We start from the raw sequence: 16,657 nt of genomic DNA on the forward strand, positions 1-16,657 counted from the left end.
TTATTCTAGATAACATAGTCTCCCTTCTCTCTCCTCCCTCCCCACCCACCTACCCACCCAGGGCTGGTTTTGCACCTCATTCTGATTCCCACCACAGCCAACTGTGGCATTTGAAGCAGTTTACATATTACAATTGGGCATCAGGCAAAGAATAACCGACATATGTAGGGTTTGATGATTCCAGGAGTGATGTGTACGTAAGGTGACTGAAGTGGGGGAAATCCAGAGGAACGTTCTGCCCATTAAAGCAGGAGGACAGGCCCAGAAGTGGGCGCACGTGACAGCAGCAGCACCTCGAGAGTGACATCACCCCTCCGGGGGCGGAGCCGAACTATTTAGGGCCTTGTCTGCTATTGAGCTTCCACCCCTCTTCCCCACCAAAACCCTCGACCCCACCAGTCAGAGCCCCCTGAGGAAACGAGAAATGCCCAGAGCTCACAGAGCGGCACAGTCAGGGCCCAACCTCTCGGCGCAGAGAAGGGTTCGGTCTTCACTCTCTCTCCCAGCCGCTCCCCACCCCCAAACTGTGAAGGGGGCGGGGGCGCGCGCGCTCCACCGCGCACGCGCCCCCACGCACGCGCTCTCCCTCCGCGCTCGCGCTCCTCCCCACCCCGGCCCGGAGGGGGCGGGGCTGCGGGCGGCCTGGGAGGGTGCGACGCCCCCGGCGCGGCGGCGGCGCTAGCGAGCGGCCGGCCGGGCGCGGGTTGCTGGGCGCGCTGCTCCGGCGGGGCCCGCTGGCACAGCCGCCTCGCGCGAGCCGCCCGCCGGGCGGGGGAAGCTGCGAGCACTCCGAGCGCCGGGCTCGGGGCTGCCGGCGCTGCCCTCCCGCCGCCGCCCTCCGCGCCTCCTCCGGGCGGCCCCGCCCCCGTTCCCATCCCCCTCGCGCTCACCTCCCGGCTGTGCCGCGCGCGAGGCGGAGCAAGGCGTCCGCCGCCGCCGCCGCCGCCGCCGCCGCCGCCGCTGCTACCGCCGCCGCCGCCGCCGCCGCCGCTGCGCTGAGGGGCGAGAGCCTGCACCCGCGCCGCCGCTGACAAGAGGACCGCCGCGGGCTGCGCTTGCCCGCCGCGAGGCCCCGCCGCGCCTTTCCGGGGCGCAGACCCACCGCGGGCGTCGGAGCGCAGCGAGGTGCTCTGGGAATCGCGGGCGGCGCCGGCTGGCGGCGCGGTCCTCACTGGGGATCCCGGGGGCTGGGGCTTGACCCGGAGTTGCAGCGAGCCCCTCAGAGCGGCAGGTAAGAGACCCGGGGAGCGGCGGAAGGAGGGGTCGCCTCAGTGACAGGGGCGTTCGCCTCCAATGCCTCGGCTCCAGGGAGAGGGGCGGGGGCGAGCAGGGAAGCAGCGGAACGGGCAGCGAAGTGCCTCCGGTGTCCAAGGTGTGGGGAAGGTTGGCTCCAAATGTGGCACTCAGGGTGGCTTCACATGGGGCCGGGGACGGTCACTTCGGTGTCACCGAAGGTGTCGTGGAATTTGGTACCGAGAGAGTCTCTAGATGACGGGGACCCAGGATGAGATGCGAGGCAGATTGCTAAACGTGGCAGGCAATGTGGTGCAGAACGAGTTGCAAAATGTGCCCCCAGAATGCAGCATAAAAAGTAGTTGTGAAATGTGCCAGGTAAGGCGCAGGGTGGGTTGGCCTGTGTAGCATTGAAATTCATGGTAGAAGTGTTGTGTGCGATATTAACAGTCCCTCTGGGAAAGGAGATGTAGTGTAAGAAAAGATTAATAAGGCTCATTGCTAGATATTTTATCACAGGAAATCGAGAGGAGCTATGATATGCTATTTTTTGAGATAGAGATAGTACGTACCCACGTGAAAGAAGAAAAAGCATATTGTGTCTGGTTGTGAGATGGGAAAGAAAAAATAAGGCTAAAATAATTACAGGTTTTGCCGTCAGCTTGGAGAGAGCACTGATATAATTGTATCCTGTCTTTTATTTCAGTTGTGTAAAATGGGTTTCACAAAACATAAACAATGATAATAAACATTAGGAAGATTTGGTGTTTCGGGTGTCTTTCACTCTGTTCTCTGCTCCTCTCCAGGAAAAGAAAAACAATAAACAAAAAGACACCACATCTTGATCATAATTCTGAGTTCAAGATCATTAGGCAAAGGGATTTTTTTCCTGTGTGCCCCTGTCTTCATTTTCACACAGGTGAAAATATCTGGAATGAGGAAAACAAAACAATATGGTGAACAAAAGGGATAAATTTTCAGGCATTTTGAGGGGTTGGAGCCAAAAGCTATTGCAGTGGTTAATTACAGTGAATGACAGTAGTGATCTATTCTTGCATGTTCTTGGTGTTGGGGTGGCAAAATGGGGAAAAAATTGAATACAGTAAATGTAGCATAAAAAGCAGCAGCATGGATACTGTCAGTGTTTCCCAGGTACATCATCTTAGGAATGTGAGCACAAGAATAAAATATTAAATATTCTTTCTCTATCTCTCTATCTTTGTATATGAAATTACCCACATGCTGCGAAACATTGTGACTTCCATTTAAGAAGAACATCTGTGTTTTGAGAGGATTGTCAGAAAATAGCTGGAATTTCAGAAGTAACAAAAGATAGTTCAGTGAGCTATGTAATATAACTTACATATGTACGTTCAATGAGTGTCTGTATGGTACGAAACAAGCAGAAATATCTGGCTGTGTTCATTAGAATATAGTTAATGATTGAGATTTTAGTCTTTTATGTTGTGATTATTGTAGAGGAATTGAATGACTTGCTTGAAGAATGTTGTTCTTATAATAACAGTAAGTAATTTGCTAGATAATCTGAAAATTCATACTGATGGGCTTCCTCCTGCATCCACATTCAGCCACTGAGGGATCATTTGCTTTAAAGACAAAACTGGATTTTACTTGGTGATTAATACTGGGTTTTAGTGTTTTCTATAGATACATCCCTCACCTTGAGGCTATGTTGGGGCTAAAGCAGAGAGGAGAGGGCCAGAGGAGAATAAAGAGCAGTTCTGTTGGGTCTTCCTGTTTTGTTCTGACTGTAAGCCGTATGTACTGCCACCCCCTACTGTCTGTAGGAAGAGGTGTTGCAGAGCCGCATTCTTTTCTTGTTATCACTGCCCCCTTGTGTAAGGGAAGAAATTGATAGTTGCACTTGGGAAAACCGCTCTCCTCCGATTGTTCTTGACAGGGTGGTTATGTGGATCTATTAATGATCTATTCTTTTCAGAGTTGCAGGGCTTTAAACTTACTGTTAATCAGGCTTCAGATTTAATGTCTGTTTTTGATAGTATCTAATTTTAATCAGTAATTCAAATTGTCCAGAATGTTTTGAATATGTTTGGGAAGATGGAGTACTGTTACTAGAAGTACTAGTCGTAATAGCTCACCCTTATATAGCACTTACTCTGTGCCAGTCCTATTATACATGTTTTAGTCAGTTTCAGCACCCTGTGAAGTATGTCCTGTTATTTACATTTTACTGATGAGAAACTGAAACACAGAGATGTTCAATAACTTGCATAGGACAATCAAGAATCAGATTTAGCCGGCAAGTGGAAGAGTTGAGTTTCAATTCAATAAGTAAGTAGTAAGACACATAAATATTAAGCCTACAGATTTACCAAAAATACGGTTACTTATAGTATGAACATTTCTCTTATGGGATTTATTTTTGTGATTTATCTCTGGGATTATGAGTAGAGGAGTATCTGTACTTTTTATGTGTTTAAGGACATGTTTGTGATGGAGGTTGGTTTTGGGGGACTTTAGAGATAGAAAGTTACTTTCAAGTAATTTGAGGTGTGTGTGTGTGTGTGTGTGTGTGTACATAGTGTGCAATAAAGGTTTACTGATGCTTTTAAAGAGAGAGTACACCACACACACACAGAGATCTACATACCATCTCTTTAAAAGCACCAGTAAATCTTTACTGCTAACTTTCTCAAGGAAAGTTGAGGAGAAATTGTCCATTTTTCCTGCTTATTCATACTTTTATGATCTATTTTATTTTAAAAAGTAACAAAAATGGATGATTGTGTATATTTTACCACTTCCATCAATAACCGTTGGCTCAGATTTTTGTCACACTTACACATTGTTTCATATATATTACATATGAAATCATATTTATAAAAATGTGTAAAGTATAAAGAATAATAGGGCCCCTGGGTGGCTCAGTCATTTAAGCGTCCAACTCATGATTTCAGCTCAGTTCATGATCTCAGGGTTGTGAGATGGAGCCCTGTGTCAGGCTCATGTGCTGGGTGTGGAGCCTACTTAAGATTCTCTCCCTCTTCCTCTACCCCTCCCCCCTAAAAAAAAGAAGAAAAAAGAATAACAATCATCTCTTATACTTGTAACAATTATTTTCTTCTGTAAGCCAAACTTTCTGCCATTCTGTAAAGCTCATGTAATCAAATACTTCTTTCATTTTTATGTACATTTGTTGATAAGGGAATTCAGGATAATCTATTATGACTAAGACTTATTCAAGATGTATATTTATATACTTTGGTATATTTGTCATAGACTTAGGTCATGCTGTGTATTTTAGATTGGCTGATAGTTCCTTTTAGCATACTTCATTTATGAAACCTAATTTGATGTTTGCATCTTTATCATAAAGTTTTACTAACATTATTAAACATTTGATTATTTCCCTCTTCCGTGTTTGATTTTTGGACTGTCCCATGCTGGCTCTCTGGCTTTTCCCCATATTTGCCCATAAATGCCTTTGCTCTTTTCATATTTTCTGAAAGATTTTGCATGCATTATTTTGAATGGAGAAAAAAGTAAGCCTAGAAGAAGTACAGTAATCCCCTCTTATCTGAGGGGGATACATTTCAAGACTCCCAGTGGATGCCTCAAACTATGGATAGTACTGAAACCTATATATACTGTTTTTTTTCTATGAGTACATACCTACAATAAAGTTTAATTTAAAATTAGGCATAATAAAAGATTAACAACAATAATAAGAGAGAACAATTATAGTATATTGTAATAAAGTTATGAGAATGTGGTCTCTCCTCTCAGATTATCTTATTGTGCTGAATTCATTCTTGTGATGACTTCTTATCCTTTTATCAAGATGATAAAATGCCTATGTGATGAGATGAAATGAGGTGAATGATGTAGGCGATGTGATGTAGCCTTGGGTTACTATTGATGTTCTGACTATACATCAGAAGGAGGATTATCTGCTTCTGGACTGCGGGTGGATTAGCAGGGGACTACCATATACTAAGCCAGTACTAGTTCTGAAAGGGGAATATTAGGATAGTTGATTTTTTTTTTTTTAGATTTTATTTATTTATTTGAGAGAGACACACACACACAGAGCATGAGCAGCGGGGAGGGGCAGAGGGAGAGGGAGAAGCAGGCTCCCTGCTGAGCAGGGAGCCCAACGAGGGGCTCAGTTTCAGGACCCTGGGATCATGACCCGAGCTGAAGGCAGACGCTTAACCGACTGAGGCCACCCAGGCATCCCTAGGATAGTTGATCTTGATTAGATGTAAGGTAGGACAAGTGTGCATAATAGAAATGCATCAAAGTTCTCTCCTTGTCATATTTCTTCCTTTTACAATAGAATTAAAATTGAATTTCTGAGACCTAGTGATTAGGCATAGTAGTTGAATGTACTTACACAGAATCACCAATGTTAGCTGGAATATTTTTACTCATGGTTCCCAGATTTTATTTTAAGGAGCTAGAGCAAGCTGTCGCAGATGGCTGTTTACTTTTCTAGTGCTAGTTTGATCAAGGTAACAAATATAAAATAGTTTGGAAGCTAGTTTAATTATTTGGATTTTTTTTCCCCTTTGTGAATGAATTGAAGCTCAGCATTATCATATCTGCTGAGTGCCTGTAGTTAACAAATACTATTATTATTTGGAGAGAAGGCACCATATAAATATACTGTATAAATAAATAGTATTTGTTATAATACCATGAAAACTATCACCTGGTTTATTTGAATAGCATCTTTTTTTTTTTTTTAAGATTTTCTTTATTTATTTGACAGAAAGAGAGATAGCAAGAGAGGGAACACAAGCAGGGGGAGAGGGAGAGAGAGAAGCAGGCTTCCGGCCGAGCAGGGAGCCCGATGCAGGGCTCGATCCCGGGACCCTGGGATCATGACCCCAGCCGAAAGCAGACACCTAATGACTGAGCGTTAGGTGCTCCTGAAGTTTTATTGGAGTATGGCCATGCTCATTCATTTACATATTGGTTATGGCTGTTTTTTGTGTACAGCCACAGAGTTGGGTAGTTTCTGTAGAGACCTACTAGCACACAAAACCTAAATATTTACTGTCGAGGCCTTTATAGATGAAGTTACCAATCGTTAGGTTATTATATAAATGGTCATTGAACGTCAAGAGTTGGAGATAGACCAGGTATGTCTGTTGAAGGCTCTTGCAGAGCATAATTGCTTCTGTCTGTCTGCTGAAAAAAGATTGGCTATTTTGCCTTAGTAGGGATTTATCTGACAGTCTCTGTGTGACACCCATATTATGTCTAACTCTGAAGAAGTTTCTGACAAAGTATATTAATTGATTTATTCCTTTTTCTTAGAAGAGGTAGCCCACGTAAGGAGTTTTGGAGCAAAGCATATGAGAACATTTTTCTTTGTTTGCCCAAGTCTCAGTCTCTCTTATGCATATTTTGTATTGAAAAAGATCATCGTTACAAAAAAAAAAACCTTGATTTTTTATATTAGCTTGTTATACAGATATCTTGTGTTTAAGGCATAATGAGTTGAGTTAGATTAGTTATATTGGAAAAATTGGGGTATTTTTATGCAGAATATTAACACATTAAATCATTCACTTAAATATTTGTGTGTGTGTGTTTTTTTTAAAGATTTTATTTATTTACTTGACAGAGAGACACACAGTGAGAGAGGGAACACAAGCAGGGGGAGTGGGAGAGGGAGAAGCAGGCTTCCTGCTGAGCAGGGAGCCAGATGCGGGGCTCGATCCCAGGACCCTGGGATCATGACCTGAGCTGAAGGCAGATGCTTAACGACTGAGCCACCCAGGCGCCCCTCACTTAAATATTTGTTGACTTCGTACTATGTATACATAGTTTTACTATTGTAGTCTTTCAATTGAAGGTGGACATTTCATATTCTTCCTTAAATCAAAACTAATAGTGTAATTCAGAATTCTGTGTCCTAATATTCATTCTATTCTGGGAAAAACCCAGTGTATTAAATTTGTCACTTCCCTAAAGTTTTACTGGTCAGTGTTGGTAAGTTTTACTGTTTTCATTAGGTGGCAAAAGTATCATGAAAAGGAAAACAGTGGGCGCCTTGGTGGCTCAGTCGGTGAAGTGTCTGCCTTCGGCTCAGGTCATGATCCCAGGGTCCTGGGGATGGAGCCTTTGGTAGGGCTCCCTGCTCAGCGGGGAGTCTGTTTCTCCCTCTGCGCTGCCCCCCCCACCCCATGCAGGCGCACTCGTGCTCTTTCTCTCAAAAATAAATAAACTCTTAAAAACAAAACAAAACAAAAAAGGGGGCACCTGGGTGGCTCAGTCGTTGAGCGTCTGCCTTCGGCTCAGGTCATGATCCCAGGATTCTGATCGAGTCCCATGTTGGGCTCCCTGCTCGGCGGGAAGCCTGCTTCTCCCTCTCCCACTCCCCCTGCTTGTGTTCCTGCTCTCGCTGTCTCTCTCTCTGTCAAATAAATAAATAAAATCTTAAAAAAACAAACAAAAAACAAAAAATAATTAAAGGAAAACAGTGCTTTAAACATTCCTTTTTATAAATATCAAAAGTATTGCAGACCTAAAATTCACAAAGCAATATATATAAGCAATAATAATGGAAAACTTATTTACTCCAACCAGGTATCTTTGGATTAGGTAGCCATGCTTTAGTTCCTTGTCTGTAATACCGTACTTGCATATCATTATCTGAATATATCAGATGATATCCGATTATAGAGATTGACAACATGATGAAATATGGCACCAGTTTTTAATTGCCATGGCAACCCCACCTATGGATCTAGCCTTATAAGTAGATTAGTTATTAAACTTGGGAATGGGACTGGGTATGTAGATACTGTGATTTAATCATTTTAGTCATGGAGAATCTACCTCAGATCTAGGCAAATTCTTTCTGTTTAAATGAAGGAAGTCTTTTCTTAGCCCTTTACTATCTTGGGTTGTGGGATCCCACAATTTCTAGCTCTAGTTGCTGAAATTTGGTAGGGTAAAGCTAGTCAGGTTATGGAAGCTTGATGGGTATTTGTTGTTACTCTAGAATTCTGTTTTTGTTTCAATTCCAAGGAATTCTGTAGGGTTCCTCCAGATTGGGAATTAGGGTGAATGAAGGTAATTAGTTTTATTAGACATATGGGATGAAGATTTACTACATACCCAAATCCTGTTTTAGCATCAGAGAATCTTAGCTCTTTCTTCTTGGGGTTTTGAAGAGGAAAGACTTCTTTTGGAAGTTATCAGACATTCCTTTATTTTATTTTGTTTTGGGGGGGGGGGGCAGAGGGAGAGAGAGAATCTTAAGTAGGTTCCACGCTCAGTGTGGATCCTGAGGGGGGCTCAGTGTGGATCCTGAGGGGGGCTCTATCTCATGATCCTGAGATCATGACCCGAAATCAAGAGTCAGATGCTTAACTAACTGAGCCACCCAGGTGCCCCACACATTTCATTATGATAGAATGACAATACTGTTGTTCAGTTGTAAGAAGCTTTTGAAATCCTACAATCGTGAGACCCGTTTTATAGTAGAAAGAACATGAATTTGTGAGTTTTTGAATCATGAAAACAGGTTCAAATTACTGCTCTCTCACTTACTAGATGTATGAGGGGCTAAAATCTATCTTGCAGGGTTTTGGTGATGACAAAGTGAAATAATGTCAGTGAAAATCCTTAGGACAATGTTTAATACTTAAGGAATGGTCATTTTTATTAGGCCTTGGAAATCATCCTGGATTTCTCTTTATTTAATGCATGCTTCACCCAACTCCTCCCCACAATTTTCTACTAGCATTGTGAGTCCAGCTTTTCCTTGTTATCTTGTCTTGCTCTCCTTTTCAGCCTTGCCAGGCATTTAAAAGACCCATGGTAATTAAGTTACTGATTTATTTTGTATCCTGAAATTTTCTCTTATGAAAGATTTGATGAGAGCTGAGAGAGAGTTCTTAAATAACTGTAAATTTAAAAATAAAGAGTTTTAGAGGTGAGATGCTGTTGGGCAGACTCCTGGTGTGCATACCTTTTTGGCCTATTTACCTTTAAGTACCACAAACTTGACAAAAAATTAGTTTTTATTCTCCTCTATAAAATAGCAAACCATGGCATTTCTTGAGACAGTGAGCCCTTTGACAATTCTTTTTTCAATTCGATCACGTAAATGTCATAACATTTCTCACTTCTGTGAATAACTGGAATTTTCTATGATAACTTTATCCCCCCATCACCCATGCTACATGTTGATAGCTTTTTGTAATTTTTCTTTTTTAAAAATTTGTGTGTGATATCAGTTAAGGTGGTTGCTTTTCTTTTGTGATTTACTTAATAAAAAGGCCTTGTCTGTTTACAGTGTAAAATAATACATTAGAAAAAGTTTACCCCTCTTTCTTTAGTATAAATAACAAGTTATTCAAAATCTCATTTTTTTCCTGAGTTTCCATTACTTCTGTAACATTTTGCCCACTTTTGCTAATCAGTGTATCATGCATAGTTATTCATTGAATATTTTTCTTTGACTCACTTTCTCTTAGTTTTCTCCTTAGTTGTCAAAATACTCATGAACAGGTAAGTTTGTGCTAGTTATAAAATAAAAACTAGTTCATCCTGAAGACGTCTTGCTTAATGTACTTGAGAAAGACCACTTATATGCAACTTTGGTTCCAGATTAGATTGTTTTGTATTTTTAAATAAATGAACTTCGTAATAATTCCTCTCCTTGCTTTACATAATTTAATTCTAATTTTGTCTTTGGGTGCATTAAAGGTAGTCATTTATTGTCAACTAATGTTAATTGTCATACTTTTAGTAGATAACTGTTCTCTCCCCCACATTCTACCTTTATTAGAAAATTATGAAAGTAAGACTCTGCTTGCAACCACGAAAATAAATAGGGATGAATAAAAGAAAAGTTAGTATTTTCCTCTCCCCTCAGGTCTCTCCCTTCTCCAGTTTTCTTCCTTGGAGTAGCCAATATTAACCAACACTGAGTATTTTTCAACATCTTTTTCTCACTCAAAATCATATAAGTATATACACACACATACAGGCTTTTTGTAACTTGCTTTATTCTTTTAAGAATGTATCATGGCATCTCTCCAGCTTAGTAAATGGAAATCTAATTTTAAAAAGCTGAATAACATTCCAAAGCATACTACACCATAATTTATTCTGTTGTTCCCCAACTGATGGACATTAAGATTGTTTTCTTTTTTTTTTTGCCATTATAAACATTAGTCCACTCTTACTCATGACCAGAGAAGCAAACATTCTTTTCTTTTTTTTAAGATTTATTTATTTATTTTAGAGAGAGCATGTGCAAGTGTGGGGAGGGAGAGGGAGAGAGAGAGAGAGAGAAAATCTCCAGCAGACTCCCCACTGAGCACAGAGCCCAGTGTGGGGCTCGATTTCATGACCCTGAGATTACGACCTGAGCCGAAATCAAGAGTTGGACATTCAATTACCTGAGCCACCCAGGTGCCCCATAGAAGCAAACATTCTAAATAAAATATTAGCAAGATAAAACTAGTAGTGTATTTAAAAGATAATACATCAGAGTTTATTCCAGGAAGGCAAGGACAGTTAAGTATTAACATAATTTATTATATTAAAAAATTATAAGATCAAAACTATATGATTACCTCTCTCTTTTGGTATGAATTGGAGGACTTTGTATTGTATTTATACGAAATAGCATAGGGAGATGCCTGCCTTTGTGGACAGTAGTCCAAGTTTTGTACAATTCTTTGACCCTCAAAGTTGATAGAAGCCTTTTTTCCAGAGTCTTTGGGGGGACTTTGTGGGACCTGGACTTGAGCTTTGACTTTGGCCTGACTCCTGGACTTTGGTTGCTAAAGCCTGGTACTCTTGACCCTATGGAAATAAGTGTACTTCCTGAGACTGGGATGGATGATAAGGCTGAGCCTGTCTAACTTAGAGTTGGCATCTTTTAAGATGTATTTGATTATTCTGGGCTTAATGAGCACCTTGTGGCCTCTGTACTAGTGCTCATTGTTTGGAAATATTGGCCTGAATCTTTTTGAGGCCTTTTTTGTGTTTGTTGGCAAAATATGCATTCCTTGTTTCTTAAAGCTTTCTAGGGCTGGTCATATATGATGTTCTTGGATTTAGCCATTTCTGACTGCCAGCCCCAACTCTGAGAGTGGTAGAGACTGGAAAAAAAGAAACTTATGGATGCCAGAAAAACATTTGGAATAATTTCCTCAGTGGATGTGGTACAATTTCTGAATCCTTGCTTGAGTGAAAATGCCTATCTTTTATCTTGGCTGAATAGTGTTCTTGGATCATCATCCCCCCCCCCCCCCCAACTGCTTTTTTTTCCTGCTATATGACATATACACCACCGTTTTCGAGCTTGTGCAATAGATAAGTCTGATGCCAGTCTAATTCTCCTTTCTTTATAAGTAACTGGTTCCTCATCTCCTGCGCAGTCTTGCCACCCTTATGTACCCTGAGATTTTTAGATCTAATCTCATTATGCACTTTAACCCTTTTATAGCCTGGGAAACCCAGTACTGCCGGTTCATCTCTCATTTCCTGGACTCCTGTCTATAGTTCTGTATTTCCCCCTTTCTGACCCCAGTCCCCTTCCCCCCCTTTTTTCTTATTCTTTAATGTTTAGTAGTAGTATAGTAAAATAATTTTAGTCGTTCTGAGTTGATATTCTCAGGTATACATTGTGCTCTTTCAAGATGTAGTTTCAAATCTTTATTTCAGGAAAGTTTTTTTTAATTACTATTTTTACTATTCTGTCCTTTGCTTGGATTTCCTTCTTTAGGGCTTCCTATCACTGTATGTTCAGTCTTATTTGTTTTCAATATTTGTCAATTTTTCTCAAATCTTTTTAATCTCTTTGAGTTTTAAAATTTTCTTCTTTTTTACTTTGTATTTTTCTTAAGGGAGTATCTGTTTTTATTCACTATTTCTGGAATGATTCTTTCCTTTTGTTTTTAATTATTTTGAGTTTTGTCATTTTGAGTTTTTATAATTCTTACATCTGTTGTTCTTTCATGTCTTGTGTCATTCTCTTAAGGTCTTTTAGTTCATTTTGAAATAGCATGTTACAGTTGTTTTGTTTTGTTTTTAAAGATTTTATTTATATGAGAGAGAGAGAGAGCAAGCAAGAGCACAAGAGCAAGGGGGAGGGAGAAGCAGACTCCCTGCTGAGCAAAGACCCAACCTGGGACTTGATCCCAGGACGCTGGGATCATGACCTGAGCCAAAGGCAGCCGCTTAACTGACTGAGCCACCCAGGCGCCCCTAGCATGTTACAGCTTTGATCTGTTATGTGGGCATGTCTTTCTGGCATGCTTTCGCCATCTGTAGGGATGTTATTCTGCCCCTTATTCTCTCTTCTTGTAATTTAGTATATGGAATTGACCTTGATACTTTCCGTGACTCGTTTTTATTTGGAATTAATTTCAAAAAATCTTTTAGAAAGTGGCAGGATTCAGTGAAGATTTTCCTAACTTCATAGAGCTTTTCCTGTGGTTGTTTTTGTGTAGTGTTAAAAAAAAATATGGTGCTTGTGTTCTGAGACTTCCTGGCCAGTAGTTTTGTCTGGATCTTTTCTTTCCTTCGTCTCTCTTGTCTGATCCCAATTTTCACCCCTTTATGACCATTGAACCCTTTCTCTGTGCCTTCTGGAGTTCACTGTCAGTCATCTGCAAAACTCCCTTTATCTTTAACCTCTTCTCTAAACATGAATATCTTCTTGCTTTCAGTAAACTTACCTCTCCCCTGAGGGTGCTACTTCCCCATGGAGTTCTTGAGTGGTGGCTCCTCCTATTGACATGGGTTAAGTGTTCTCTTTGCTCTCTCTTATCTTCGGGGGCTCACTGGTACTCTCCTACTACTCCAGTTATGATTATTGGTGATTACAGTATCCACACAGATGATCCTTCTGGTATTCTGGTCTCTTGACTTCCTCTCCTCTACTGCTCTTGTCCTTTGCCTCAGCTATTCACTTTTATGGCATATCATCTGCCATATGTTTTTAAACCCTCAGTGCATCTGCATTAATTGGGGAGTTTCGAGAAACTATAAGGATCTAGGACTCACTCCCAGAGATTCTGATTTGGTTAATCTGAGGTTTGGCTTGGTATGTTATTTTTAAGTTTTCCAGGGTGACTTTAATGTGCAGCCAGGATTGAGAGTCACTGTTCCACAGCTCATTATTACGAATAGCTACAACTTTCTATAAAGTAATTTCTGGCATTTTACTCTCCAACTAGCACCTCCAATTTTTCTAGCTTACTTCTAAGTACCCAACAACTTTAAATCTTTGACGTCACTGGGACCTTTCAATTTACCACCTTTTCACTTTTCCTCGATACATATGTGTCCTCAATTCCTTTTCTGACTTGGTGAATTCCCTTTGCACTGTTCCTCGATGCATACATGTTCTCAGTTCCTTTTCTGACTTGCTGGATTCTCATTGTAATTGCTCTTCTGCATCTATACTCAATCCCCTTGACCTCTTTGCCTTGGTTGTTCTTGCCTGGCAAAACCCAATCCTGGTTAAAACCAACTCTACTTTTTTACACCTGTGTACTTGTACCTGTATATGGCTGGAGCAAAACAACTAGGTTAACTATAAATTCTTAGTTAATACCCAGTGACTTTAAATACAGTGCGTAGTGCTGCCAAGGTACCCTATTTTATTATTCTAGTTCTTCCACACTCTCATTTGCTTAGATGAGTATATCTTTTCCTTGCATGCAAATCTTCAACATTTCCCTTTGCATCCTCTCTTTCAGCTGGTGACCTTCCTATTTCATTAAGAACGTAGAAACAATCTTCCTACCACCTGCATCTTTACCAGTTATGTGAATTAACTGTCTTTTCCTCTGTTGAAGGTCATTCCCACCAATTGTTCCTTTGAGCCCACCTCTTCTTGCCTTCTCAAGGACATTCTTCCTGCAGTTCTTCCTGTTTTTCCTTTTCTGAATCACTGTCAGTAGCGTAAGAGCATATTCTAATTTCTTTCATCTGAAAGAAACACTCTCTTGACCTTACTAACCCTTGCAGCTACTACCCCATTTCTTTTATCATTTATGCTAGACTCTGTAAAAGTTATCTGTGTTGACCTTACCAAACTCTCTTTTTTTATAGCTTTATTGAGGTAGATTGTACATATTTCAAAATTTACCCATTGTAACAGTACAATTGGATGATTATGGGTAAATTTATAGAATTGTGCAGTCATCACCACAATCCAGTTTTACAGTATTTTCATCACTCCCCAAAATTCTTTGAGCTCATTTGCATTCAATCTCCATTCCTAACCTTACCCTTAGGCTACCACTCATCTGCTTTTCTTTCTATAAATTGGCCTTTGGACATTCATATTAAAGGAATCATAAGTTTGTAGTTTTGTTTTATAATACACAGTCTTTTGCTTCTGTCTTCTTTCACTTAGCATAATGTTTTTGAGGTTAATATTTCATTCCTTTTTATTGCTGAATATCGTTTCATTGTATGGACATACATATCCATACATTTTGATTATTTCCAGTTTTTGGCTTTTATGAATAATGCTGCTGTAATCATTCATGTACAAGCCTTGGTGTGGATAGATGTTTTAATTTCTTCTGGATAGATCCCTAGGAGTGGAATTGCTGGGTTTGTGATCCATTTTGAGTTAATTTTTGGATATGGGATGAGGTAAGGATCTAAGTTTGTTTTTTCTTTTTTCTTTTCTTTTTTTTAAAAGATTTTATTTATTTATTTGACAGAAAGATAGCGAGAGAGGGAACACAAGCAGGAGGAGTAGGAGAGGAAGAAGCAGGCTTCCCGCCAAGCAGGGAGCCCGTAGCGGGGCTCGATCCCAGGACCCTGGGATCATGACCTGAGCTGAAGGCAGATGCTTAATGACTGAGCCACCCAGGTGCCACTTAAGTTTGTTTTTTCTACGTATAGATATCCAGTTGCCCCAACACCATTTGTTGAAAAGACCATCCTTTCTTCCAGTAAATTGTTTTGATACAATAAAAAAAAATGAGTACTTGGGGTTAGGAGAACGGATTATCATCCATGATACAGTGGCTGTATCACTACGTGGGACTTCCTGTTAAATCCTCAGCCCATTAGTTTATTGTTTGCTCAGAACAGGACTACAGCCTCAGGGTAGGAGATCGGACACTGCCTCTGTTCACTTGCCGCTGAGATGGCTACTTTAATTGGCAGTGCTATAAATTGAGTCCTGTTTGGCAGCAGCCGTAGTAGAGCTCCTGGTTTTCATGGCCTGGTCCCCCATGCTTGAACTACTACTTGTAGGGGGCAGGATTGGGGAGAATGAGAGTAGCCCTAGGCAAAAATGCCACAGGCTTGCATCGTTCTTACCCAGTGTTGCCTAGTTTGCTTGAATAACCATTTCTTAGTTTGTTGTATGCCTTTAGTTGATTTCCAGATCCATTCTCTTTGAACCCATTCCAGCCAGGCTTCCTCTCTCACCATTTCATTGAAACTTCTTGTTGTGGTCATCAGTGAGTTTCATATTGCTCAATCCAGTGGCAGTTTCTTAGTCTCTCTTGCTTTATCTATCAGTTCTGTTAGATACAATTGATTACACTCTCCTCCCTTGAAGTCTTTGACTTCCAAGATAACACTATCTCTTGGTTGTTCTATATCACTGGATACTCTCATTTTTGTGGATTTCTTTCACTTAGTCCTCCTCATTCTCATAGCCTATAACACTTGCAGTGCATTAGGAATTTTATCTCTCCTGAGGACGTTATTTCTCCTTCTGCCATCTCAAGTGATGCCCTTCCCTTTTTTTCTTCTCAGAACCCTCATACCACTGGATATGAAGATAGGTACTCTCTTCATTTCCCCCTTTCAGCGTTGAAATCATTCTCCTCTCTTCCCTAAAATTCTCTAGCTTTGAAATTCATGTCATCACATATTATTTATTACAACCCCTATTGCAGTTGACTGTACTTCCTGGTTCATCTCCTACAATGACTTCCGATGGTTACTACCTGGGATTAGACCAAACTTCACATGTTAAGGGCACAGTCATCCACAGGACAGCTTTCACTTCAGACACCAGCTGCAGGCTTGGGGGTTCCCAGAATTACCCTTACTTCTAACCAACTGGCTGCAAACGTGGGAGTTCTTGCTACTTCCTCAGATTTGATAATTTACTAGAATAGCTATAGAACTCAGGAAAGTGCTATACTTACACAGTTTTACTGTGGCAAAAAGGATATAAAACAGAACCAGCCAAAAGAAGGGACACATAGGGTAAGGTCTAGGAAGCTCTCAAATGTGCAGCTTCTGGTGTCCTCCCGCTTTGGAATCAGGACACATCATCCTCCTGGAACATCTTCCTTCTGGCACATCTGTTTATTTACAGTACACAGAGTATTACAAACCCTGAAGCTCAGCCAAATTTTGGTGTCCAGGGGTTTTATTGGGGTTTTGGTATGTAGGCATGATTGAATCACTGGTTTGA

General features: G+C 40.9%; 1 protein-coding gene across 6 annotated transcripts in view; it reads left to right on the forward strand.

Annotated features, from left to right (window-relative positions):
- The first annotated feature begins 991 nt into the window (after positions 1–991).
- TANC2 (tetratricopeptide repeat, ankyrin repeat and coiled-coil containing 2) overlaps positions 992–16,657 on the forward strand; it is a 361,287-nt gene continuing 345,621 nt past the window's right edge. For 3 of the 6 annotated variants that reach the window (XM_032429357.1, XM_032429360.1, XM_032429362.1), the window contains exon 1: positions 992–1,231. The gene's annotated coding sequence lies outside the window, so the exon portion shown is untranslated. The remainder of the gene's footprint in view (positions 1,232–16,657) is intronic. The other 3 variants (XM_032429352.1, XM_032429355.1, XM_032429356.1) reach the window with 1 other exon arrangement.

Source organism: Phoca vitulina, unplaced genomic scaffold, assembly GCF_004348235.1.
Source record: "Phoca vitulina isolate PV1807 unplaced genomic scaffold, GSC_HSeal_1.0 scaffold41, whole genome shotgun sequence".
NCBI classification, from domain to species: domain Eukaryota; kingdom Metazoa; phylum Chordata; class Mammalia; order Carnivora; family Phocidae; genus Phoca; species Phoca vitulina.